Source organism: Pinus tabuliformis, chromosome Q, assembly GCF_031772625.1.
Source record: "Pinus tabuliformis cultivar Carrire ecotype Pingquan chromosome Q, CPIR1, whole genome shotgun sequence".
NCBI lineage: Eukaryota > Viridiplantae > Streptophyta > Pinopsida > Pinales > Pinaceae > Pinus > Pinus tabuliformis.
In genome coordinates this window covers 691,474,828-691,502,664 of record NC_142296.1, presented here as the reverse complement: position 1 = coordinate 691,502,664, position 27,837 = coordinate 691,474,828, and the positions used below count along the sequence as shown (strand labels likewise).

General features: G+C 40.4%; 1 pseudogene; it reads left to right on the top strand.

Moving 5' to 3' along the window:
• Positions 1-16,537: 16,537 nt before the first annotated feature.
• LOC149221421 (uncharacterized) overlaps positions 16,538-27,837 on the top strand; it is a 32,945-nt pseudogene continuing 21,645 nt past the window's right edge.

The window sequence follows — 27,837 nt, the reverse complement described above, 5'->3', positions numbered from 1 at the left end:
AGACCTAGTGACAAGCAAGCCAATCACAAACTATCTTTCTCTAAATATGCATTTATAAACAAAGGCAAACAAGTGTTTTAGGCCTACCTTGGGTCCAACGCAAGTTTGTGGAAGCCTCGCTCCTTCGATCCAAATGAGCTCCCTTGTCGCGAATCTGCAAACACAAACAAGCAAACAAATTAAATAGCACCTAAAAAGCCAATATCATAAAACATATTTAACATGAAAGTCAAGGAATTCATGAAACAAATGACATAAGACAATTTGTTGAGAAAAATGAATCTGATTGTATTAATTCAAATCAAAGAAGAACTTTACAACCTGTGCCTTGACGCTGTACAAGCTCCTCCCACGGTCCAGCAAGAAGTCTCCTCTACTTTGACAAGTTTCACTCTCTTCCCAATGAAGCCAAAAAGGTATGTGATCTCTCCTCTCAAGCTTAACGAGGAAGCCTTAATTCCACCAGCATTTACCCTAAAAAATGTTCAGCTTCTAACCTCCTTAGCAACCAGCCCAATGCCTTAACTTATAGTGCAATGGAGGGAAGTTATTAGCTCCTCCTTCAAAGGGATAAAGCCCTCCTTCAAAGGGATAGCTCCTCTCATCAAGGGATTAGCTTCTTCTCTTTTGGGATGCATGAACCACCTAAGAGTAGCCAATCCACGTCAAAATTCCTTCTAGAATCATCTAGAATTAACCCAAAGTGAGTTTTTTAGAATAAAATTGCGCCTTTTTGACTTTCATAGGGGTTCGCACCCACACCTTTAGGGACAGAGCGGGCAGGTCCGTAGTTTTTGTAAACAGGAGGTGCGGGACCACAGGCAACAGTGAGAGAAAGTGCGGAACCAGAGTTTTGTTGATTTTCAATGTCTTTCTCTCATTTTCAAAGATTGACTTGAAGAGCTGAGGTCTGAGACTTGCTTAGGAGGACAGTACAAGTGATGATAGACCCACACTGACTGCAAATAATCATGGTGACGATATTTTTGTGTAACACCCGCGCTCTCTTTCAACTGCTTGGAGCGCTGAGACTATGCTCCCTACGGCTTGTCAGGTGGTTGCACCACCTGTACGAAACTTCAATTCACCTTCTAGCATAGTCCATGGGCACTCCTCAATACCCTTGCGATAGTCAGCGACGCGCATTCTTCCTTATGTGGTGTGGTCCCCTAGTTACTTTGTTTGTAATGTACGATCACAACCATGGTAGTAGAGTCACAAATTCTTGGCGACAATCTTCTAATGCAGTAGTATGGATGTTTGTTTGTTGTCTTGTCACTCTTATTTTATCGACGAGACATGTTTGCATGATTTTTTTTTCTAGTCTTTTGATCTCTGTGTCCATTAACATGCTTTTCTTCCTTAGTCGTACCCGATCTTCTTCGAGTATGTGAAGTTTAAGGTTGCCTCGCCGAATGGCTTCCTGAATCCACATATGTTCACCCTCGTGTAGCTACGTAATTCCTTTGTATTGGTCCTTGCGTACTATCCCAATTGTGTGAGGATTCCTTTCCTCGAAAGTTATGGTCTCGACTCTACTCCTCATCTTTGGAATCATCTCCGCGCTTAGGTTTTTGCACATGGTCCTATAGGCCCATCAAACTGCTAGCGTGCGTAGGTCCCAATCAATTCTTCTCACCTGGTGAACCCTATTGAGTACTCTACATACCTTATTGAATGCTTCCACATGGAGCATTTGTGGTGCGTGTTGCTTTCCATGCTGTTATGTCCTATTCCATTTTTCGATCCTAAGTTTGGGGTGTGCTTGTGTGGGCTGCAAAACACATGTATGTACCCATCGAGATAGGTGGGCACGCAAGTTGCTCCGTCCTTGCTAACCAACTCTTGTTCAAATTTGGGGGCTTCCAAATCATAGGTGCATCATCCTTCTACATCCATGCCAGTCCTCAAAATTTCCTTGATGTGTACCCCACCATCGTGCGGATATTGCGCACACTGCCTGGTTCAATGCATCGAACCAGTGTTGTTCTGGTATTGCACTTTAAAATTTTCTCAGGAATTCATCCACCACTGTCAATCCATCCTATGTTGACAGCTATCTTGCCTCCACTGTCACGCAATGCAGTGATCTAACCATCATGTTGCAATTCATCATTGTTACTTCGTGCAACCGATTCTACCATCGCTCTACTTTGTTTGAATCCGAAGTACAGGAGCTTTCACACTCCCACGACATCCTCCCATCTGCAATTGGATTCTCCTGATCTTGGTCACATGAAGTTATCTTGAAAATACAATCAATATCATCATAGCTATCATCATCGCGCACTGGTTCAGTGTTGCGTGCTCCTTCGGCTGGGTCCAGTGGGACTACTACGCATAATGACTTTTTCTCGAAGATCATCTTGCACTTCTTCAGGCTGATGACTCCATTCCTATCAGTGGCCCAGTCTATTCCTAACAGCGCGAGATAGGGATTGATGTCATCGACAATCTCTATTACTTCAAAATCTACCTGTGCACTCGCACCTTCAATATCAACCATTACCCCTTGCAACCTCCCCATGGGAAAAATCTTCTATTGGTTCACCATTCGTAACTGAATAGGGGACCATTATAACATGGGCCTTCCCATTCGTTACCATGTTTTCTTTGGTAATAATTTCATGTCCAAACCCAGATCTAGGATTACCAGATCCATTTCATACTCGCCAATCTGTGCAGTCAACGTCATTTCCCTTCCAGTGCACAATGCATGCTTCCCCAATTTCCGAACTATGTAGGGTTCTTCGGACCCCGCACACCTAGTGAGCAACTCCTGTAGTCCTTTAACTACCTTGCTGTCATGCAACAGTTTCATGCATGTCTCCAGAAAGGTAGTGAGCATTGAAGGATCCATTCCTGGCTATAGTTGATCCTTACTATCTGAAGTGGAGGCTTCCATGAAGCTCTTCTTAGCTTCCATGAATGTCTCCTTTGCGTGTTCTGAGTCAAACTCGGGTTCCTTTGCAGGAGCCTTGCGAACCCATGTACTTTCTTTTAGCTACTTCTCTGTATCCTCTCTTGTGGTTGTACCACTTCTGAGCATCATGTTTACAATAGGTTCCTCTTCACGTGGCTCAGAGCTCGTCATTTGTATATTCTGAGTCGGGGGAGGCTAGAATACCCCTTTTTTGCACATCCTTGTGATCAACGTGGGACAGTCTACTATTTCATGATCAAACTGAGCACAATACGAATAGGATATCCTCGTTGGGTTGGTACAATCATAGGCATAGTGCCCTCGTCCTCTGCAATTGTAACAGATTAATTGTCCGCAGCCCCTTCCTATTCCCATTCCATCTCTTCCTCAACCTCGCCCCTGAAATCCAATGCACACCATCCCCACATCTAGGTTGAGGGCTCGCGTTTCGGTTTGCATCCTATAGGCAGGGGTCCGATCCATCAATATCTCGTAACTGCAGCAAGTGTGCTCATCATGGCCTACCAACCTGCAGAAATTACAAAACAATTGCAGGGGTGTCTGTGTATACTTCTGCAACAAATGAAAATTATCTGTTGTGTGCTTCCCTCCTATCGGACAGATCGCACACCATAAACAGGTGCTGCACTTGGCCTTGCTTATGCCTCTAGTCTCAACGGAATTGACCCTCCTCCTGCCAAGTAGTTCGCGAACACTAGACAGTGATCCTTGTCATGGCCCTAGCCTTTGCATTTTATGGACCATACTTCCTCGTGCACCTCTGGCTATGTGGCCCTATCATGCTTCAAACTTTGCATTTCCAAACACAGATTTTGTAGTTGCGCATGGATTTGTTGAGCTCCCAACCTAGGGTCTTATATCGAGGTCTCATGTAATCTCATTTCCATTTCCAACGCTTCGACCTAGGTGGAAAGTTTTTGTTGTGACAGTGTTGTCCTCAAGTGTGGTGTCAGAGATGCTACAAACCATGTGTGATGTTTTCCACCTGTCAACGTCATCTTCGCTTTGCAGATCATACTCTTCAGCCGTTGATCCAGATCCCAGGGAGTCTCACCTAGGAGCATCGTGATTTCTTTAAACCCGATGATTGATTGTGTTTCTAACTTTGGCCTGCTAAATTCCCTATTCAGCACGATCTGGATCTCTGTTATTCCTATGTTTGGGTGGTCATTAGAGTGCTTGATATACCATGTTAATGCACGATCCTGCAATGCACTCACCAATGTAGCCTTCTTAATATTGTCGTTCGTGACACCTTGTGCTTCCCATACTGCTCTTACCACGAACCAGAATTGGTCTGGATCTTCATTCCCTACTCCTCTGAATACTGGTAGTTTGATCACGCTCACCATACTGAACTATGGAGGTGGTGGAGGTGGAGTGGGTGGAGATGGAGGTGAGGGAGGTTAAGTGGGTGGTGGTGTGGGTGGAGGTGGTAACTGCAAAATGCGCTGCCTTATCAAGCTAACCGCGCTTCTTAGAGAGACCTTAGTGAACTCTTCCTCACTCTCTCTCGAGGGTGAAATTAAGGGACTGTTTTCTAATTCATTGCTACTTTTGTAGATCTTTCCGTTCCACATAGTCCCAAAAATTAATGTATTCACATTACCATTTTTTCACACAATAGAATCTTAATCCAAGTATTCAAAGATTTAATATACTTACCTCATGGTCCTTTGAGAAAGTGTTGCTCTGCCTCGTTGTAGCTCACGGTCATGTCTACTGCAAACTTAGTGATAAGTCCCCCTATTATCCAGTCGAGCCTGTTACACAGTAATTTTTCACTGTCCTCATCTTAGTCCCTTTGCTGTGTCATGTGTCATATAAACATGTTCAGATCTTCCCACTCATGTAAGAAGATTAAGCAAATGCTCTCTGATGCTGAAGATTGACCATTTTTTACTAAGTTCCTACATCGTCGCTAGTAAACCCTTAACATTCGCGACAGTTCTCTGTCATGCACTGTATCGTTGAAACGTCGTTTCTAGTCCCTAGTTAATGACCCGCAACGATCCAAATTTGGTGAATTAGTTCAAACAATCAGCCTTCTGGATGTTTCTAGAGCTGGTTGTTGGGTCAATTTGGGTTGCCTTTCTACCTCTGGGATGGTGGTTCCGCCTCTTGTGCATCCTCCCTTGAGGATAAGCTCCCTCTCCCTCATTTCATGGAGGCTCCTCCTCCTATAAAGTCACTCACCATTGCTATGATCTACTAGTTCCTTAGTTGCTAGTTCTTTGGGTTGTACAGTGCTGCTGCTGCTTTTGAGTTTAGTAGATAGTTTTTGTGTGAGTGTGACAAGTGTGGGATTGCTTTATAGTTTGCAAGAAGGTGTGGAGTGCCCTTAACCTTGTGTTAAATCTTGTGAATGAGAGAGATAGATATATTGCTATTTGGGAGACCCATCTTTGAGAGTGAATTCTTGAAGAAACACACTGGTTGGAACCTCTGAGAAGGCTTGTGATGTCAAGACTTGGTTGTAAGCTTTTCTCTTGATTTATCATTAATGCAATCAATGATGATTTCCTATGTCTTGTATGTGATTTACTTGATAGCTCATGAATTCTTGACTTTATGAGTAAATAGATCATTGTTGCTTCTCAGTTACGTGCTCTGTTGTTTCTTGGTGGTGTTTTAGGTTGATCACATATTAAGGAGAAGGAAACAAAAGTTGGAGCAGTGCAACGAAACTTCATTGACCAACAAGTTTGAGGTAGGCCTCTAATGATGACTATTTAAGGGAATTAATTGTTGTTTTTTCCTTGCTATGACTAGACCCACTCTAGGGATAGAGGGGTTACCTCTGTCTGCAGAGGGAACACTTTCCTGCATCACAAGTTGGCGACTCCGCCGGGGAGTCCTTTTCATGGTTCTTCTCTTGTTTTCTCTTGTTTTGGTTTTGATTTAGTGTCTCTTGAATTTTGGGGTTAAACGATCAGTCTTTTTGGTTACCTAGGTCAATCTGGGAAATCCATTTACTGTCTAGAAGAATAATCTGGTGTCATTTAGGTGATTTTACTTTGTCTTTTGCTTAATTAAGATCGTCGCTGAAGATAGCCTAACAGTCGCGATGATGTCACTGATGTTATAGCTTTGTACCTGTGAATATTTGGTTTTTGTCTCGGGTTGCTAGTTTAATTCCCGCGACAACTCCTGAAATCAGACCGTCGCTGAAAATAGGTGTACTTTAGCGGTTGGGATCTAGTTTTCAGTGTAACACTAGTGACTAGTCTCTAGTTGTCAGTGTAACACTAGCGAATAATCTCTAGTTGTCAGTGTAACACCCGTGACGATTCCTGTAAAATTGTTTTTACAACTTTACCTCCTGAATCCATCAATATTGCTTATCCCCTGTTGTTTCTTGTCTCTCATTAGCTTGTTTTAATTGATTTTGGTTAGGGTACTATCTCTTTGATTTCATTGAGTGAGTCTTGTGTTTTTAGACCATGTGACCTAGCCCTTTAGAAGTTTTGTCAAGAAATCACTTTCTTGGGTTACTTGTCTGTTCAAGGTTCATCCACAACCGTCTTATTTATTTTCTTGAGGCTTTTTCGCTGCTTATTTTCTTGCTGGTTGATTTTTAGTGTCGATTATTGGACCAATTTTTTATGTTGATTCGATTTATTCACTACCAAGCATAGATCACAATTGTTTGGATTAATTAGTTCACACTTGCTTGTTTGTCTCTTTAAATTCAAAACAAAAAAAAAATTACGGGATTGGATTCATTTGATATATGAAAGTGAAAGTATATGTGCATTTCAAATTTTCGTGTTTGAGAAATTGAAAAGAGAACTCTAAATCTTTCATTAGTAGCATTGATGCATCGTGAGATCAGTGTATTGATGCATTATGTTTCTTAGTGTTTGCATTCGCTTGTGTTTGTTTGGGGACGAATTCTTTACCCTCATTTAAGTAGGTGTTCATCGAAATGAAATATGCTTTACTCATTCTAGCTGCATCCTAGGGTTTTTGATATACATATGGTAGGGCCTGGAAATTGAAACATAATTCAATATCAACTCTAAAATGAACTGAATGAACTTAACAGCACATTGGAACATAACGCGCACTATTTATAGGTCTAGGCTAGAGATGCGCTTCGGCGTCGTTAAACCTAGTCACTATTGTTTCCACTCAAGGTTGGGTGATTCCTCCTTCAGTGACTCAATAGTGGTCTAGTACAGAATTGTGCTCCCAGTACCATCAAGTATATGTTGGGAGACCCCACTAGGTTATCATCCTATATCCCTAGGAAGTCGTGTCTACCGCCTTTCAAACTGTAACACACTGAACACAAAATTCGGGAAGATTGACTGCCATACGGAAAGTCCTTGGTTTTCATATGATAGCCAAGGTGTATATGCAGTTTTACGGGTTGTTTGGTAAACCTTTTTCCTAGTTCTCCAGAGTAGTCACTTTCGTTCCTTTTCGGATTCCTTAAAAGAAAAGGTCCATCTGAGCACTTGTCCTTTGAGGCTCATTAAACCTTGAAAGAGATAGAGTCACCTTTTCGTCCTTTTCTTGACTCTTGAAACATGAAAAGGTCAAGTTTTGTTCCTGCATCATAAAATTTACTGGCCATGAAATATTCTTGGTTACAGTTAAGTTTCTTCATTTTCCAGCTCATTCCTGATGGCAACATCTCCTGAGTCTACTGGCCAAGGTCTTCCCACGATGGAAATCCTGGTCTGTTTCCGCCTTTCTGAAGTGTCGGTGCTCCATATATAGCAACATTGTCTTTGCCTGGGTTCACCATCAGTTTGCCCATGTGGTTGTTTTCAACCTCGATGGTCCCGAGCTTCATGTCTCCTGTTCCACTGTCTCATTCGTTTGAATCATGACATGATGATTCCAAGGTTAATCCTGCGCCTTCTTCCCCTGTTTCTTCACCTTCATCTCCTCCTTCGCCTGGTGAAAGTTTCACATCTAGTAACTAGGAGACTAAGAAGAAGAAGAAGAAGTCTGATAAACATGAGGCCACCTATCCAGCTATTGCTTCGAGTACATCTCAAGTCAAGACACCTTCTAATCCTCTGCGGAAGGTTAAGTTTCCTTGTAAATTATGCAAGGGCAACCATCTTCTTCGTGACTATCTTAGCATTCCTAGGATCTTAGAAGTATGGTCTCACAAACTAGCTCATCCCTCATCATCCTCTGAAGCTCATGGTGATGCTACCCTATCAACTAGAAACGATAAGAAGAAAGGGAAGACTCGATTCCCCTGTAGGCTATGTGAAGGCAACCATCCCCTTCACCTTTGTCTGCTCATGGATATAAGCTTCCGCCATTTTGGAAAGTCTTACAGCTTCTTTACCCCAACTTCCCGTTGGTTATCAAAGTCTCTCTTCAGACCCTCTCCCTGTCGACAAAGAGATTGACTGAGATTCTTCTCTTGTCCGTCCTCCTCCTTTCAAGCCTGGCTGTGCACTGCCTGTTCCTGACCAACCATTGGTCGGAAAGAGTGTCGATTTGTATTCACCACCCATTGATCACTTCGTTCCAGAAGAGCATCATGATTACACTACTCATGTTCTTCTCATCTCGTCAGATTCTCCTGAGTTTGAAAATGACCCTCCTATCCCCGCTGATCAAGAGAGTCCTTCTTCGGTTCCTGTAGAGCATGGGGGCAATCATATGATACCCCCACCAAGTATTTTAGTTGTTTCCTTCGACTGGAGTCATTTGACTACTTTCCAACTTCCATCCTACGTGCCTTTCCAGATTACCGTACACGCCTATGATAAGGTAGTATTTGGCACTATCTTGGATGAGGGTGCGTCTGTCAGTCTTATGCCTTCCACTACTTGGCAAGCTTTGGGCTCCCCACAGCTTGTGCCAGTCACATAGAATTTGTTAGCATTTGATGGAGGAGCCAGTCAACCTTTAGGGATCCTCCCAAAGTTTCTTGTTACCTTGGGAGGCAAAACTGTCTATATAGACATCATGGTTGTCCAAGGTGCTTTAGATTTTAGTCTTCTCCTTGGCTGTGACTATGTTTATGCCATGGGAACTCTTGTCTCCTCACTTTTCTGAGTGGTTTGTTTTCCACACGATGGAAGAATGGTGTCCATAGATCAATTATCATTCTTTATTTCCCCGATGCCTTCTGTGCAGCTGTCATCCCCTCTCGATTCTTATCCGCAAGCAGTGCCTTCCTTGCCACATGTTAATTATGTGGCTACCTGTTCTGTCTCCGCATCTGCTAATGATCATGTAGATGGTCTCATACATCATGTACTGGGGACATTGGAACCTAATCTGTCATTAGTGCCTCATGACATGCATTCCTCCCAGAGTGCGTCTCTTCCATCACGCGAAGACCTCTTGGGAGCCATGTTCTCGTATGGCCCATGAAGCAACAGCCCGAGGAAAGTTCTTGATCTTGTGTCAACCTCATTAAAAATGAAACAAGGAGTGCCAAGGATGGTTCGTTCCTTGTGTCAACCTCGTTAAAAAATGAAAACAGGGGTGATGAGCATAGTTTCCGACCTTGTGTCAAGCTTGTTAAAAAATGAATCAAGGAGTCCCGAGGATAGTTTTTTCTTGTGTCAACCTCGTTAACAAATGAAATCAGGTGTCTCAAGAATAGTTTTGATCTTGTGACAACCTCGTTAAAAAATGAAACAAGGGTTATGAGGATAGTTCTTTTACTGTGTCAGCCTCATTAAAAAATGAAACAACTCCCTTTCCAAATCGAGTCTTTGATTAAGATCTCGTAAAATCCAAGTTGATTCTTTCCAAGATCTCGAAAGTGAACCTTCATTCCATCCACCTCGTTGAATGCAATGAAGCTTGGGGGGCATATAACTCAATTTGTGTCATTATGCTGGGGGCATGCAAACTTATAACAAGCATAGTTTTTTGTTTCAAGCTTGTGTAAACATGAAACCGAATCCAAGTAGAGTTCTCCATGGTTCAAGCTTGTGTAAAAATTAACCCATACCCGATTTACATCTCGTGATTGTTGTTTTTATCCGCTAAATTCTACTAGATGAGCCTTGGTTGTTTCATTCCATCGCCACCATCTCTTTGGTTGATCATATGCTTTCACTTGGTTGTTTTTCCTTTCTTGAGGGACCACAGCGGTGAGTGGTTTTATTAGCCAGCCTCTTGACCATTACATGTTTTGACCAGTTCCACCATTGTCGGAACCGGTTGCTACCCTTTATATTACTCATTCCTCTAGGACGAGTCACCTTTAAGCTCTTTTCTGACTCGTAAAATATGAAAAGATTGCCGAGTTTTTCTTTTTTAACTCGTTAAATGAAATTAAAAAGGCAGTCCACTTTCAACTCTTTTCCAACCGTATAAATGTGAAAATATTGACGGACTTTTGTCATTTCAGGTTCAATATTGGTTACGAAACGACATGTCTTTGATCTCTTTTTCTACTCTTTTGGATCTAGGCCACTACTTACGAAAAGTAATCCTTGATCGTAATGGTCAAGAAGTTCTCTCGAGTATTATTTTATACTTTTTTGGGCTCGAGAGACACAAATCTACGAAAAATGACCTCCCTAGAGTTTTCTTCTCTGTGTCTTTTTCAAACTCTCTAAACATGAAAAAGACTCTGAGTTTTACCTATGTCAGACTCGTTAAACCCTGACGACATCGGACTCGTCACCATGACGAGACTCGAGCTTCTCCTCCCCAGGGCTTGTTAAACTATTACTAGGTTGGATTTGACCGAAGGTCGAACTTATATTACAACCATATGCTATCCCCTTCAAGCTTGTTTTCAAAAATAACTGGGGTACTTGCCAGCAATGGTGGGGGAAAATTTGGAAGATGTCATTGGTTACCTGCGGTAGCTAGTCACTCTTGAACATTGACATTTTTTCTTCTTGTCGAGTTGGGATATCCATACATCGTCATTTGGCCTTCTAGGGTTTTGGGTTGTCATTTAGCCTCATTCCATCTAATCCATGCTGTCTCCATCAAGCCTCTAATCCCTTGGTATGTGAATGCTACCACCCTCTAGAGTCGTGTCACCAACATGTTCAAGAGTATAATCCTTCTACAGTCCACATCCTTACCTCCTCCTCTGATACTCTGCTTCACCATCTACCACTTGTTCCTTATCTCATGTCATTAATGAGGGAAACATTATGGCCCTCCTGTGATGGATCATCTCTTGTTGACACCAGCTCATTATCGAAGACACTGATCTAGAGATCCCCTTTGGTACCTTAGAGCTTGCATGCCTTAATGGCAAGTTCTTCGCGCCTGATGGTCGACTTTTATCATTGGTCATTGATTGGGTAATTCCACGAGTGTTCGACTTCAACTCATTCTTCACACTTCGTGGATTGTACTAGACAGTACCTTGAGAACCATTGGCATTATTGGTGGTTTCTCTCGCACTTGTTAATGGTTTTCATCATTGACCGGTAATCAAGCGACTTTCTATCATGCTCGACCCCAGCACATCTATTCGCATGCTAGAATTTGTACTATGATTGGTTGGGTTTCAAGACCCCGAACTAAGATCACACATGTTTAGGCTGCGTGGATTGGTTCGTGATTATGTACATGACTCTTTGATGGATGGTTGTGACCATACCTGAGTCTTCATGGATGGCTACGACCATAAATTTATCATTATCATGGTCTTACTGGCTGGGTGGCTGTGTCCATACCATAGACCAAGTTTTATATGTCTTTTGGATGGTTGCGCCCATGCCTAGACTACATGTATTTCACTATCAGAGATATCGGTTGTACTTGCACCTGCAGGTTCTTTAAGGTGGTGTTCTAGTTCGTTCATGGTTTTGTAAAGCATTTCACCCCTCCCACTCTCTTAGGCTTCATGCTTTAGGGGCCATCTTTTACACAGTAATTTGTCACTGTCCTCATCTCACTCCCTCTACTGTGTCATGTGTCAAATAAACATGTTCAGATCTTCCCACTCATGTAAGAAGATTAAGCAAATGCTCTCTGATGCTGAAGATTGACCCTTTTTGACTAAGTTTCTGCATCATCGCTGGTAAACACTTAACATCTACGATAGTTCTCTGTCATGCACTGTATCGTTGCGATGTCGTCACTATTCCCCAGTTCATGACCCGTGACGATCCAGATTTAGCGAATTAGTTCAAACAGTCGGCCTTCTGGATGTTTCTAGAGTTGGTTGTTGGGTCAATTTGGGTCGCCTTTTCGCCTCTGGGATGGTGGTTCCGCCTCTTGTGCAACCTCCCTTGAGGATAAGCTCCCTCTCCCTCATTTCATGGAGGCTTCTCCTATAAAATCACTCACCATTGCTATGATCTGCTAGTTCCTTAGTTGCTAGTTCTTTGGGTTGTACAATGCTGTTGTTGCTTTTGAGTTTGGTAGATAGTTTTGGTGTGAGTGTGACAAGTATGGGATTGCTTTATAGTTTGCAAGAAGGTGTGGAGTGCCCTTAACCTTGTGTTAAAGCTTGTGAATGAGAGAGAGAGATATATTGATATTTGGGAGACCTATCTTTGAGAGTGAATTCTTGAAGAAACACACTGGTTAGACCCTTTGAGAAGGCTTGTGATGTCAAGACTTGGTTGTAAGCTTTGATCTTGATTTATCATTAATGCAATCAATGATGATTTCTTATGTCTTGTATGTAATTTACTTGATAGCTCATGAATTCTTGGCTTTATGAGTAAATAGATCATTGTTGTTTCTCGATTACGTGCTCTGTTGTTTCTTGGTGGTGTTTCAGGTTGATCACTTATTAACGAGAAGGAAACAGAAGCTGGAGTAGTGCAATGTAACTTCATTGATCACCAGTTTGAGGTAGGCCTCCAACGATGACTATTTAAGGGAATTAATTGTTGTTTTGTCCTTTCTGTGACTAGACCCACTCTATGGCTAGAGGGTTTCCTCTGTCTGTAGAGGGAACACTTTCCTACATCACAGAGCCAATGGTCCATAGCTCATGTGATCTTGTCTTCTGATGCTTCTAGTCTACACACTAATTCCGGAGTCCACACTACTGGTTTGTCGAGCCTACACCTTCCCTGGCTATCAGCTAACTTCGTGATCCACTCATACAACTCAAAAGGAAAGGATGCAAAGAAAATCTCATCGATTTCTATATACACGTAGCATTCCAACCACTTTTCCTTAGATACTTGCGGAGTTTTATTTTCCTGTGTCACGAACTCGTGAATCTTCTTGTCCAACCACTCTTCAATTTCCTTCTTTGTTGGGTTCCAGTGGCACGACATCAGACATCCCTTATGTAGATCTCTATCTTGGAAACAGAATGATTTGTTGGCTTAGTGGGGCCTAACCCAGTTTCAGAAGTGATTTAGCCAAGAAAATCCTGGTACTACTGGCCCTTTCGGCAATAGTCTGTGGAGCACGGACTAAGGTCTCACCCGAAGTAGTATGGGAGGGTGCTACAACTAGGTTTCCGCACCCTGGGGATGTCTGATAGGAGGTGACTGGCACGTGGTCCAACCTTCACACTTATTGTGCTATGCGCATCAGCGGCACCCACGCCCTGTGATACTATCTTCATGTAATTCTAGCCGCAGTGCGACCCATGTTATTTACCCAAGTCTTCCTTAATTAGGCTCTGTTAGTTGATTACTTAGATTATTTTCATATATAAGAATTCATACAAGTATTCATCAATTGCATGTAGTAAGTAAACAAAGTAAAAGTAATGCATAACATCAAAATATGGATTTAGTAAGAGATGCACAGAGTAAACTTCTCTTTATTAACTTGAAATCCCAAGTGTAGACCTGACTCTGCCCTGTGCACTCAGCTGCAGGGGTCCGCGCACTTAGCTGCGGACTCTCTTAGGACCTTGTGCACTCAGCTACAAAGCCTCTTTCTACTCCTATGACCTAGTACCCTTCAGATTCAACTCTAACCTCGAACCATGACTTTGCTATCCTATCTATTCTTTCCCTACAGCTTAGAGCCTCGCTCTATTTATACAATCCCATGGTCTGCGGGCCATGGGTAGGCTGATTTTACACTAATTTATAATACAATGCTTAGGGTGGACAACCCTATGACTCAATTGTACACTTCGCACTCCGCACCCGCAATTTGCAATGTTCTACACCATATTTGACCAAAACTTGGGCTTTGAGCCCCAAAACCTGCTGTGGGGGGATTCCATGCCCAACAATAAGTATAATTAACCTCCTTCATGGAGATCGGGAAGTTTCTAGATATATCTTCTTTATTTAACTATTCAGAAAGGGTCGATCTACGCGACAACAGATCTAGGTCATAAAGGCTTCAAAATATACAGTTTATTGTGCGAAAGTAGTGAATTTGTGTCTTTTATGCCTGTTAAGTACAATCAAGTACCTTCACAAAGGTTTGAAGGTCATTTCGGTAGAGTTGCAGTAGCTAAGAGTCGGAAGGAATAGGTCTGCGCAAAGGCATATCTAAGCTATAAGAACCTTAGGAAACCATCACATAGGCCTCTAGATGCAGAAACCTTGTTCTAACACCCCCCAATACTACTTTGGGTGAGACTGTAGCCTAGGCTACACAGGTTGTTGTCAGAAGGGACATCGATTAGATTTTTTTTGGTTGGCACGAATAAATCTGAACCTGGGTCAAGCCCCCTTAGGCCAACAAATGGTTCTGTTACGGGGACCAAGATCAATATGTGGAATGTGTGATGTCGAATAAGTGGCTACCTACAAATTAAAAAAATTGGTAAGTGGCTCGATCGAAATGAAAATGCATTCACGGCTCAGGAGATAAGAAACCCACGATTGTCTAAGGAATAGTGCTTGAGTAGATACCTATACTTATATGAAACTGAGAACTTTTTATGTTTCTTCCCTTGCGAATTGCATGAGTGGCTGTCTAGATTGGCAGACAGTCAGGGTACGTGGAGACTTAACAACCCTATTGTGTGGACTCTAGAGTTGGTGAGGTGCTTGGAAGCTTCAGAAAACAACATCGCATGGGTCGTTGATCACTGAATTGATCACATACTAGGAGGATTTGTCACTGAGCTTACGATTGATATATACGTCAGTTATAGTGAATGAGAGCGCAAGCTCCTGAAGGGATCGCAAGGTAAGTATTTAAAATCTTTGAAAACTTGGATTAAGATGTTGTTGTGTGAAAAACATGTTATTCCATTACCTTGATGTTTGGGACTATGCTAAGTGGAAGACCCTTCAAAAGGAAGAGAGAATCAACCTCTGAATATAGTCTGCTATTGGAATCATCATCGAGCAATGATGAAGGAATGATTCTGAATACACCACGAAGTGCACTATAGTTGGTAAGTTAGGGTATCCCACAGATACCTCATCCATCCACTTCACCTCCACCACATACATCTACACCTTCACCTCCACCTCCACCTCCACCTCCACCATTCAACGTGGCGAATGCAAGGAAGATGTTGATCTTTAAAGGAGTATAGAGCAAAGACCCTGAGAAATTCTAGTTTGTTGTAGATGTTATGTGGACAGCGCAACAGATCACTGATGCTTATGTGAAGAAAGAACAACTGGTCACAACGTTGTGGGATAGAGCATTGACCTAGTATATCAAGTATTGTCAAGATCACCCTGTCGCGACATTGGAAGATACTCAACAAGAGTTGAACCGTGAGTTTAAGAAGCCTAAATCTCAGGTGCAGTCTATTATAGAGTTTAAAGAAATAAAGAAAGTGGTGAATGAATCTTCGTGGGATTTCAATTAGAGGCTAAAATTCCTAATCCAACAAGGTAATATGAATAGAACAGACGAACAACACAAATATGGGTACATTGCTTCATTGTTGCCCCACTTAAGATTACCATTATCACAGAAAAAAATAGCAATGTAAGCAAAAGTTGTGGAGATCACGATGATATTGGAAGCCTTGCCAATATAAGATACAAACATTGGAGTACAATAGATTCACTCGCAGCTAGAAAGTCTACACTTGGAGTTACAGAGCCTAAAAAAGGGAAAGAAAGCTCAGCATGAGGTGTGTGCTAAAGTTTCGTGTTTGAAATGCAAGGGCCATGGGCATGATAAGGGCCATTGCTGAGTTTATTAGAACTATCTTATTGGGTAGGGGTTGTCCCCCTCAAGGAAGAAAATATTGTTGGTCCAAGCATAAGAGCAGTGCCCTGGTGCATTATCTATCAGGTTACAGGACAACATGCGACAAATAATTTTCATATACTACAGAAGTTCATACAAACCTCTCAACAGTTGTTTTGCAATTTCTACAAATTTGTAGGTCATGATGAGAACTATTGTCGAAGTTATGAATTAATGATGGATAGAACCCCTACCTATCGAATGAAGGTAGAAACTCAACCTCCGAATCAGGGCAAGGGTGCAGCGCGTGGAGGGTTCCAAGGCTGTGGAAGAGTAAGAGGATGAGAGGCTAACAGAGGTCATGGACAAGTTATTTGCTATAATTGCGGTGAAGCTGGACATTTTGCGCATGACTTTTAGGACCCAACGCATCCATCTTGTCAATGTTGCAGAAAATTCGTTAATTTGATAGAAGATTGCCCGATCCTTATAACAAATATGCAAGAAAATAAGATGCAGATCCAGCATCCTACACAGAATATCTTGATGATGAGGGTGGAACTGCATGAAGAAGATCACAATGTTAATATAGTAATGGGCAGTGGTATGGCCACAGGTGAAGATAAGGGAAAGCAGCCAGAGACTGAAGGATGTGTATGCAAGGCCACTAAAAAGGAAGTTGAGTTTGACCTCAACTGGGTAAAAGAAACATTTATGGAGGCTAAAAATAATTTTGTTGAAGCTTCCACATCGAGACTTCAAGAGAAATCAGTTGGGAACAATGAAGTGCATGATGTGGATCCTTCGTTGTTAGCTACTTTCCTGAAGACTAGTATGAAGTTGTTGTGCGATAAGAAGGCAGTAGAAGGGCTCCAAGAGTTAATAGATAATTATGCGGGTAAGATTAAGGTTCCTTCATAATAGCGTGTTGTAAGGAAGCCAAGTAAGCATGAGAAGCGAACGGGGTGTGAGATGAGGCTAGCCGCACACAAAGGAGAGTATGAAATCAACCAAGTAATCTTGGATCTAGGGTTTGATGAAAATGTACTGGCTAAATAGACATCGGAATGGATGGGTAGACCTACACTACAATAGTCTCCTATATAGCTACACATGGCTAATTAGCAGAAGATTATTCCTATGGGGCACCTGTATGGGGTAACAAATGATAATGAAGGAGCAAGTGCTTTGGAAGACTTTGAAGTAATAGAAATAGTAGATGAAAGCAATATGTACCCTGCGCTACTAGGAATTGATTGGGCCTTTGACATGGATGTGGTGATTAACCTAAAGAAGTGGAAGATTACATTTGAGAGGAAGGTGCTCAGGGTTATTGTGCCACTAGACCCTGCTGAAGGAGCGCGCTATACTGAGCCAGTTCATGACTTTGTGGTAGATGATGGTGATATATACTAGATATACAAGATCATGGCACTAGACAAAGATTGGATCAATCCTACAGCCGATGGATGAATTATGTGGGATAGGGATAGTTCTTGTACCTCAAACTTGGATGAAGAACTTGAGCACTGGCAGAATCAGTTGCATGAAGTATCTACGTTCTGCTGCAATATGATGACCAAATTGCTACGATATGTATCTACAACAGTAAGAAATATTTCGCACTATGATGGTTTGAATGATGTTAATATCTTTTTGGATGAATTTGAAAGGGAGGTGCCAGAGAAGCATTGATTCTAGGTCCTTGAATTGACATTGCATGCTATGCCTTCCCAATGGTGGGGTATGCACAAGGAAAGTTTTGCTAACTAGAAGGAATATAAAAGGATGATGAAGCTAAGGTTTGGATATGCTAATACATGGATGACTAATAAGTATAGTGGGAAGGATGATCCACGCTAACACTTTCCATGGTGGACTAAAGCTTGGGGAGAATAACTACAACTAGAGTGGGTGCATAACTTTTGTCACACCTTAGATACTATTCTAATGAATTGGTACCTGGAAACGTAGCTATGTCATCGAACAACTGAATGGGATATCTTGAGGGACATATTCTTATTAACTTTAAGCTTTGAGGATGGATTTGAATGCATTGATGAAGCGCTACAAAAAATTAAGGCCGTTATTTTTAGAATGCCTGAAGAGCCTGTGGAATGGGTATAGCTAGACTAGAGTACACAACTGCGCCATGCATTAGAATGCTACAACATGATTGCTGAAGAAGGGGAGGATGATCCAAGAAAAATAAACATTCCAGAAACCGAAGGTGAGCGTGAGGTTGAAGGACCTCAGATAGAGAACCATGATGTAACAGAGCCACTGAAAGCCTTACAAGTAAATATTGGATCCGATGTGGAGCCTAAGTTCATGAAGATATGAGACTATTGGGACGAATATACTACCGATAAGGTGGCCAAACTACCGCACGAGGAACTCGAAAAAAAGTGCGCAAGGAACTCAACAAAATGCTAGAGGCCGAATTATTGAGCTGGTAGAAGAGTCTTATTGGGTAAGCCCAATGGTTGTCCAGGAAAAGAAACAGTAAGGAGAAACTAGGATATGTGTAGATCTGAAGAATATAAATGATGCAAGTGTGCATGATATGTTTCCAACACCATTCACAGACGAAGTTTTAGAAAATGTTGGAGGATAGGAGGCATATTCGCTCACTAATGGATTTTCAAGATACCATCAAATAAATATCGCGCCAGAGGATCGTAGCAAGACAACCTTCACAACAGAGTGGAGTTTCTTTCAATATATAGTAATGTCATTCGGGTTGAAGAATGTGCCTGTGATCTTCTCCAAGGTAGTAATCACGACATTCAAGGAGTTTATTAATAAATTCTTGGAGGTATATTTTGATGACTGGACTGTGTTCGGATTGGTAAAGCGCCATGTTGCAAGTCTGCACCTCATGCTGGATACATGTCACAGATAACAGATCATGATGAACTTGAAGAAATGTATATTTTACGTGCTTTTTGGAATTTTGCTAGGCTATGGAGTATGAAAGCAGGGATTGATGGTGGACCCTGCGAAGATAGCTGTAATTGTGAATTTAGAATCTCCTAATAATGTTAAGCAGTTGCACACAATGTTGGGCCACACAGGCTACTATAGGAAGTTTATCAAGCCTTATGTCCAGACAACTGCGCCGATGGAGAAACTATTAAAGAAGGATGTAACTTTTTTTTGGGATGAGTAGTGTCAAAAGAGTCTCAATGTGTTAAAGGATAGGATCATGGTTAAGCCCACCTTAGTATTTCTAGATTGGAAGAAAGAATTTCATGTGCATGTAGATGCCTCTTGTATTGCGCTAGGTGCAGCATTGACCCAACCTGGAAAAGGTGATATTGATCATCCAATAGCATTTGCAATTAGGAAACTATCAAAAGTCGAAAGGAACTATTCCACTACAGAGCGCAAAGTGTTGGAGATGGTCTACGTGCTGCAAAAGTTTCGACATTATTTGTTGGGCACACATTTCAAATTGTACACAAATCACTCCACTCTCAAGTACCTAGTCAACAAGCATGTGTTTGGGGGGAATATTTGTAGGTGGTTGTTGTTGTTCCAAGAATATGATTTTGAGGTGATTGTGAAGCCTAGACGGTTGAATGCAAGACCATATCATCTATCCAAGATTGAGATAGGTGAAGAACCAACCAATTTGGAAGAAGGACTGTTGGATGCACAACTCTTTGTTGTACGCATTATGGATGATCATTTTGCATATATAATTTAGTTTCTAACTACTGGAATGGCTCTAGAAGGGTATTCTACTCAACAGAAAAAAGAACTAGTGGTCTGCAGTGATGATTTTTCTGCTATAGCGAGACACTTGTATAAGATGGGAACAGATGAAATATTGTGCCAATATGTTCCAAAATTTGAGCATGCTAGTATCCTCGTTGAAGCCCATGGAGGAGTGGTGGGAGGACACTATGCAGGTAGAGTGACCGCGTAGAAGATTCTGCGCATAGGGTTATGGTGGCTGACAATACATAAAGACTCTAAGGAATTTTATAAAGCATGTGATTCTTGTTAAAGGACAGGTAAGCCTTTGTGATGAGATGCACTGCCCCTTAAACCCACAGGTTTCGTTACAAATAAATGGGAAATTGACTTTGTAGGTCTGATATAACCACCAAGAAGGAAGAAAAGCATGACGTACATTATTACTACAACATAGTACTTAACCAGATGGCAAAAGTGTAGCTGGTGAAAGATTGTACTGTTGATACCACTGTGAAGTTCCTATTTGAATACATATTAACATGGTTTGGGTGCCCTAAGGTATTGATGAGTGATAGGGGTATGCATTTACTGAATGAAACAATTGACACGATGCTTGGATAATTCCAAGTGTACCATCAAAAGAGTACACCCTATCATCCCCAAGCCAATGGTATAGTGGAAGAATTCAATAAGATCCTAGAGAATACGTTGATAAAGATTTGTAACATGAAGAGAAACGATTGGGATGTATGCATCCTGGTGGTTCCATAGGCATATAGAGTGATGTGCAAGAAGTTGACAGGCTAAACTCCATTTAGATTGGTCTATGGGATCGAGGCAGTGGTGCCCATGGAATATACTTTTCCAAGCCTATGCATTGCGGCTTTGACAGAGATGATGGAATGTGAAACCATGGAGGAACGACTTGCATAGTTGATGGAGTTGGAAGAAGACTGGTTTCTTGCAGGATTTCACCAACAAGTGCAAAAGGAATGTGACAAGGCCTAGCCTGATAGGAATATTAAGCTATGCACTTTCAAGCTAAACGATTTGGTTTTTCTCTATGGCAGTAAGTTCATGATATTTCTTTGAAAATTCCAAATGCACAGGTTAGGCCTGTATGTTGTTAAGGAAATCATGGATGGTGGTGCAGTTTATTTCGTGAAGTTGAATGGGAAATTGTTCCTGGGTAGGGTGAATGGAATTCGGTTGAAATTGTATATAGGAGATCCTACCCCTACGTAATGACTACAAGGTAGTAGGACAATCTTAGTGCTCCAGGAAATTGCAAGGGAGAGAGGGACCATAAACTACACTGCCCAAAGAAGAAGAGAACACAGTAAGGAGGTTGTGTGACATACACAATGGGTACAACAGAAGAAGTTGTGATAAAATAAGCTACAACAAAATAAGTTGTGATGGATGAGTTGTGCCATGGGGGATGGTGTCGTTCATCCTGGTCCAAAAGTAGTTGTTGAAATCACTATTCATGATTGGATATAAAAAATCCCATTAGGAGGAGTGGGTAGGTGACATTTATGGAGAAAATCTTTGGAGATCTGCCACCAAAGATGCATTTATGATGAAAAAAATGGAGGGAACAGTCAGATTTAAATTCGAAATAACCTATAATTCTCCCATGTTGGTTTGTCGAAGAACACATTTCTTTTTGAAAGTTGGGTATGAGCACTCTTGTTTTTGCTCTATGAATTGGAAGTCTTGGGAGGATTCAGTTTCAAGCCCAGCATTTGTGAAACTACCTGAGTGGAACCAAAAGCTTGTCCTTGAAAAACTGTCTGAGCCAGTAAGTTTCGAAGCCGTTGTCTCTCAGGCAAAAACCACTGAAGTTGCATCAATGGAAGATATGCCATCCATGCCTACAGTGTCGTGATTGCCTAGGCTGAAGGAATTTGCTATTAAGGAGAAGTAGAAGAAATGACAACCTATATCGGTGATGCAATCACCGAGGAAGAACCCTGCGGAGGTTTGCAAAGGTAGGAAAAGTTTTTTTCCTATACATAGGTGAAAGGGGAAGGCTCCTGTAGCTGAGTTTGCGGAGACCTTGGAAAGTCCGCAGCTGAGTGCACAGGCCCTTGATCTGGGTGCGTAGGGATAAGAAGTCTGTATATGAACATTTACATCTTAATAAAGCTTGTTTTGAGCCGAAAGTGTGCATAACTACCTTTTTTATTTACTTCTATTTAAGCTTATATAACTTTTCTCTGTGATCTATTTTATTTGAATTAATTTTTGTGTGAAATGGATGGATCTATAATGTTTAGGCATAATAACTATAATTAACCTGCTTCATGGAGATTGGGAAGTTTCTAGATAGATCTGCTTTAGTTAATTGTTCGGAAAGGGTAGATCTACACGACAACAGATCTAGGTCATAAAGGCTTCCGAATATACAATTTATTGCGTGGAAGTAGTGAATCTATGTCTTTTATGCCTGTTAAGTACAATCAAGTACCTTCGTGAAGGTATGAAGGTCATTTTGTTAGAGTTGTAGTAGTCGACAGCCGAAAGGAATAGGTATGTGCAAAGGGAGATCTAAGCTATAAGAACCTCAGGAAACCATCACAGAGGCCTTTGGATGCATAAACCTAGTTCTAGCATCCCATAATACTACATTGGATGAGACTACAACCTGCGCTACACAGGTTATTGCCAAAAGGGCCAGCAGTTAGGGTTTTGTTCGTTGGGGCGAATAACTTTGAACCTGGGTCAGGCCCCCTTAAGCCAACAATGGCCGACTCTTGCTACATATTCCGCTGAACAACCTGAAGACATTTTCATCTCTGCCCCTCCCAGATGTTGTTCTATGGTTGAAGTAGCATGTCAGAAGCTAGTGTCCAAGCATGGAGAGATCCAGGACACTGTCACCATGATGTAGCAGTCTTCCTCGAAACCTTGGGCCATTTATTGTACTTATCTTAGTGAGAAATGTAGACTACCACTTCTCTTCATTCTACTCTACCCCAAGTCGTGCAAGAATCCTAGCATGTGCTCTGCCATATCTCTAATCTCGTTCATGTCATCACAAATCAACATGCAACCGTTGATCCCTTGCACAAGAATGTTCAAAATTTATATCAGCAAGTATTAGTGACCTCTGATCTAGAAGCTAGTCATAAGCTCCTTGAACAAGCCAATGTCCTTAATGCCTAAGTTAGTTAGTTGGAAGATTAAACCCAAGTCACCAAGCGGGTCCTCTGTGACCTTCAAGCGGAAGCTAAAAATAATTTTATGACCTTGAGCACACCGTCCACCATTTCCGATCAAAAATTTTAGGAATTGGTTGAGTGTTAGCACAATGATCTCAGTGAGTAGACCCTTACTAAGTTCTCAGCCAAGGTTTCCACACCTATGGATTCATATCACTCATTTATTTATGCATTTACCAGTTTTAAGGAGTCCTCTCTTCAGATTGTTCTAGAGTTGGGTCCTTCATTTGAAGGTACTGCAACTAAAGCTAGTGGAAGCCAACCCGTAATAGATTTAGAAGCAACAACAACATCACATTGACTTGAGGGCGAGTCAATAGGATGTATTTTGGGCATGCTAGGTCCTTCATTTTCGAAAGGATGAGAACTGCGAAGGATATTTTGGATGAAACTACCAAAAATAGAGCATCAAAAGACCAAAATGGAAGTAAGATGGCTTCGAATTAACGCAATGGGAAATAAGGTAGTGTGCTGAAGCACTAGGAGATTATTTTGATATTTTGATATAGTCAAATAGAAAACCAGAATGAAAGCCCTAGGTATTGAAAACCATGGATCAAGCGAGCGAGGTATCAGAACACATAATCATGGTTATAAAAGAAGACATAAGGTAGTGAGAAATAAGTTTAGACAGTGTCAGAAAGGTCTAGTCGAGCCTGAAGAATAGTTCGTGTTGTGCATCCAAAGTTGTTTAGTTCTAAGATTGGGATTTGTGATGTTTTTGTTGTGTATTGCCTATAGATTTTGATATTGTGCACAAGTTTTTAATTTCCGCAAGATGTAATGATGTTGAATGTAATGAAATTGTTCTCTGCTAATGACTAATATAAGAAATATGGGAATTTTGGCATTTAACAATGTAATTTATGGCCCCCTTTAAAATTTGCTCCATATATTAAATTTCCCATTGAATGTATAATGTGAATGGTTAAGAATGAATGTTGTGGTAGTTGTGCAAGCCGTATAATTGGAACATTGAAATACCCTTTATTTTTCTATAATTCTGGCTTGCCTGGGGTGAGACTCTTCTTCTTTTTGGAGTGAAAATTTCGACGAAGTGCTAGACTATGCAGGCCTTTTTTTCGCACCCTTGGTTGAACCCTGGTTTAGTTTCAAAGTGAATATTCTTGCCAACGCCTATCATTGAGTGGAAAAGAAATAAGTTGACAAGTATGACGAATGCAGAGTGGGAGATTCTTGACAGAAAGGCACTAGGAACAATACGGCTATGTCTAACAATGTCGGTGGCATTCAACATTTCAAATGAAATGACAACATAGGGTTCAATGATGATATTGGGAAAGCTATATGAGAAACCCTTGGCCTCAAATAAGGTATTTGTTATGAAGTGTCTATTTAATATGAAGATGTCAGAAGGTGGATTTATTGATGATGATTCAAATGAATTTAACATGGTTATGAGTTAGTTAAGTTCTGTAGGGGTAAATTTTTAGGATGAAGTTAGGGATTTGTTATTTTTGTGCTTGTTTCCAAAAAGTTGGAATGGCTTAGTTATGGCTATCGGCAACTATGTCTCTGTATCTTGTACTTTAAAGTTTGACAATGTTGTTGGTGTTATCCTTAGTGAGGAAATGTGGCAGAAAATATCAAGTGAGACATTAGGTAATTCTTTGATTGTAGATACTAGGGGAAGAAAAATGGAAAGAGGAAGGAGCCCACAAAATCATAGTAAGTCAAGAAAAGGGATATCCAAATCTAGATCATGGATAGTGTGCTAGAAATGCAGAAAGAAAGGACACCTATTGAAAGACTGCACGTCTTGAAAAGGAAAAGTAGGAGATGGAAAAAAAATAACAATCATGAAGTGAATGTGATAGGTGATGTGTTGCAAGATGCTTTGATTCTTTCACTAAAAAGCATTATTGATGCTTGGGTGGTTGATTCAGGAGCTCCATTCCATGGTGCACCTGATAGGAAACATATTCATGACTATGTTCAAGGATATTTTGGACATGTTCATTTGGGTAATAATAAACCCTGTAAAATAATTGGAATGGGTGAGGTTTTTATAAGGAAACAAAATGGAGATCAATGTCTATTGAAGGAGTTAAGGCATGTTCTAGTTCTAAAGAGAAAACTAATTTCAACAGGGCAGTTAGGTGGTGAAGGTTGTGTAACTACACTCACAGAAAAAACTTGGAAGGTCACTAAAGGAGCACTAGTAATAGCAAAAGGAGAAAATGTTGGTACGTTGTATTTATGAAATGGTATTTCTAATTTTTTTAATCCTTTAACCTCCACAGGAGAAGATACAAATTTTTGGCATAATAGGATCGAGAACATGGGTGCGAAAGCAATGCAGATTCTTTACTCAGTAAATTTATTTCTAGGTTTGAAGCATGTTGATTTGGATTTCTGTGAGAATTGTGTTTACAGAAGAGAGAAGAGAGCTAAATTTATCAGACTTTAGAAAGAAAAGAAGAGACGAAAATTAGAGTGTGTGTATATAGATGTATAAGGACCTTCTCATGTATCATCTCTTGGTGGCTCTCGTTATTATGATACTTTTATTGACGATGCAACTAGAAAAACCTGGATTTATTGTACTTAGAATAAATCTTATGTGTTTGATACTTTCAAGAAATGGAAATCTTTGGTTGAGAATGGGACATGAAAGAAATCAAAGTATCATAAATTAGATAATGGAGGTGAATATTGTAGCAAATATTTTGATACTATTATTCAAAACAAGGAATACGAAAAGAGAAAACAATTCCAGAAACACCACAGGAAAATGGTGTGTCAAAAAGGATGAATAGGAAAATCATGGAGAGTTCAAGGTGCATGAGATTGCATGTAGGAATGCCCTTACAATTTTGGGCAGATGTTGTAGATATTATTGTTTATATAATAAACAAGGGGCCTTCAATTTCCTTGGATGGTGGTATTCCAGAGGAGGCATGGACATATAAAATGGTAAAATAATTAGTTTTAAAGACTTTTGCTTGTGAAGACTTTGTCCACATTAATAAAGAAAATAAAACAAATCTTGAGGCAAAATCAAAGAAATGTACCTTTGTTAGATATGGTGTTAATAATTTTGTTTATTGCTTTTATGATTATGAAAATCAAAAAATAATTAGGATTATAGGTGTCATATTCCATGAAAAAGTCTTATATAAGGATCATTTGCAGGAAAAGAAATAGGAAAAGGAAAACAAATAATATGAAGTGCTTTATGAGATCATAGAAAAAGTAAATGTCCCAGAAAATTATAATGATCAGCAACTAGAATAACAACATAAACCACAACTACAACATGCACCTCAAACACCTAAAAGTGGTGTTAAAATATCTACGAGGATAAGCAGACCCCCTGAAAGCTACTATCCTTCATTATATTATGTATTGTTGACTGATTCTGTTGAACCAGGAAGATATGAAGAAGTAATGTAGATAGAAACTAGGAAGAAGTGGGAGCATGCCATGGAAGAAGAGATGGACTCCATGATGCAAAAATAGAATTGGGACTTAGTCAATTTTCCTACAGTTAAAAAAACATTACAGAATAGATCGTTTTATAGGTTGAATGAAGAAGATGCAGGAAAACAGAGGTATAAAGCTAGACTTGTGGTGAAGGGGTTTCAGAAAAAGAAAGGTATATGCATTGATGAAATTTGTTCTCCTGTTGCTAAAATACCTTCAATCAGAACTATTTTAATACTCGTGGCAATAAAATATTTGCAACTTCAGTAATTATATTTAACGACAACCTTTCTCCATGGGGATTTTGAGGAATAAATATATATGTGGCAGCCACAAGGGTATGAAGTCAAAGGAAAGAAGAAACTAGTGTTCAGGTTGAAGAAGAGCTTGTATGGCTTAAAACAGTCTCCAAGGCAGCATTATATAAAATTTGACATGTTTATGTTTGAACAAGGTTATACTAGATGCCACTGTAACCATTTTTTTATATTAAAAATAAATGATGGAAGTTTTATTATATTGTTATTGCATGTAGATGACATGCTTGTTTCAAGGTATAACATGCAGGAAATGAATGTGATCGAAAGAAAATTGGCAAATTCATTTGCAATGAAGGATTTGGGTGTTGCAAAACAAATCATTGGTATGAGAATAACTAAAGATAGGAAAATCGAGAACTAACATTATCTCAGAGTGATTACATAGAAAAGGTGTTGGAAACATTTAATATGCATAATGCAAAACCAGTTTGTGCACCTTTGGCAAGTCATCTCAAACTAAGTAAGGAGGTGTCCCAAGGCCTAGGAAGAAATGGATTACATGTGTAAAGTTCCATATGCATCAGTCATTGGAAGCTTAATGTATGCAATGGTCTACACAAGGTCTAATATTGCACATGTAGTGGAAGTTGTAAGCAGGTATATGAACAATCTAGGAAAAGAGCATTAAATGGCAGTGAAGTGGATTCTCGGGTATTTGAGAGTTACCACAAATCAAGAATTATGCTTTTGTGGTTCAAACATTGCTCAACAACGATATGTTGATGCATATATGGAAAGTGATAGAGATAATAGAAAGAGCACCATAGGATATGTGTTTACTGTAGGTGGAACAGTTGTCACTTCATTTTCAATATTGCAAAATGTTGTTGCACTTCAACAATGGAAGTAGAGTATGTTTCTACTACAGAGGCTAGTAAATAAATCATTTGGTTACAAAGGTTTATGGATGAGTTGGGAAAGAAGCAGGAGATGGGAAAGTTATACAGTGATAGCCAAAGTACCATTCTTCTTGCAAAGAACTCAACATTTCATTCCAAGGCTAAACATATATAGCCCAAGTGACATTTCATATGGTCAGTGTTGGAATATGGACAACTGAAGCTAGAAAAGATACACACTAGCCAAAATCTTATAGACATGTCAACAAAAGTTGTAACGTGGGATAAACTGAGATCTTTCTGAGTTTCATTGGTGTTCAAGTACGATGATGAAGATGAGAAACAACCAGGTCCAA